The sequence below is a fragment of the Emydura macquarii genome, unplaced genomic scaffold (genome assembly GCF_026122565.2).
Source record: "Emydura macquarii macquarii isolate MOO-44397 ecotype Brisbane River unplaced genomic scaffold, CSIRO-AGI_Emac_v2 contig_860, whole genome shotgun sequence".
Classification (NCBI taxonomy): domain Eukaryota; kingdom Metazoa; phylum Chordata; order Testudines; family Chelidae; genus Emydura; species Emydura macquarii.
This window is the reverse complement of record NW_027130997.1, coordinates 185848-187013: the sequence shown is the minus strand read 5'-3', so window position 1 is coordinate 187013 and position 1166 is coordinate 185848.

Below are 1166 nucleotides of genomic sequence, written 5' to 3'. Positions count from 1 at the left end.
GCACAGTCAACTAGAATTATCACTGAAGTGTTACCCCAATTTGGCTCCCGTCCGCATGCAAAAATCTCCAGCTTGAGTTAAGTGGTGCTTTATGCTCAATGGCCCATCAGGGTACGTCTATATGGCCCAGATCAACAGGCGCTCAGGGCTCACGTTACTGCACTAAAAATAGCTATGTAGACGTTGCAGAAAGGGAGGTGGGCTTCAGGTCACAAGTTCCAGCCTGAGCCGCAATTTAAAATCCCTGTCTATACAGCTATATCTGGTGCAGTAGCTTCAGCCCAATTCTGTCAACCCAGGCTTCGACGCTTGCTGTTGCCACTGGCTGTGTAGACATTCCCTCAAAGGGAGAGGTGCAGTAACTCAAGGGATGCTGATGCTGGCGCTAGTAATGCAGTGGCTCGAGAGAGCTCGAGTTACAGCAATGCATCAGAAGCTCATCCAAGCATTCTGTGTAACTCCAGTGTTGTTCTGAAGTGTGGCTGCTCTTACGGAAGCTAGGTTAGCTTGAGTGTAGTAACTCAAGTGTCCTAACTTCAGCTAACTGGTTCAATGAAGACAAGTCTCTAGCGCCACATACAAGTGAGGGCTTGTCTGTGTGAACTTTTAGAACTGGGAACTTGGGTATGAATCTGTCCCACACTCGCCTGCCACACACTGTCCATGAGGACTCTGATGATGTGCACATTAACCTACTCCCCTTCCAAAGCAGGGCAGATCAAGGTGCAGGAGTCCACATGGACAGTTAGGGTATGCCTGCACTGCAATTAAAAACCCATGGCTGGCCCATGCCAGCTGACTTGGATTTGCGGAGCTCATCCTGAGGGGCTGTTTATTTGTCGTGTACACACCCAGGCTCACACTGGAGCCTAGGCTTTAGGGACCTGCGAGGTGGGAGGATCCCAGAGCTCGGGCTGCAGCCTGAGCTAGAACGTCTACACCACAATTATACAACCACACAGCCTGAACCTGAGCAAGCTGGCATAGGCCAGCCATGGGTGTCCAACTGCAGTGTAGACATACCCTTAGTGGATGGTAGGCTAGCGTGGGGTAGATTCACACTCCCACTTGTAACGAACTAACTGTTCATATAGACAAGTCCTGAAAAACAACAACAGCAAGGACAGCAGCTCATGTGTTATTTTGCAGTGTGGCTGCTTTCACTG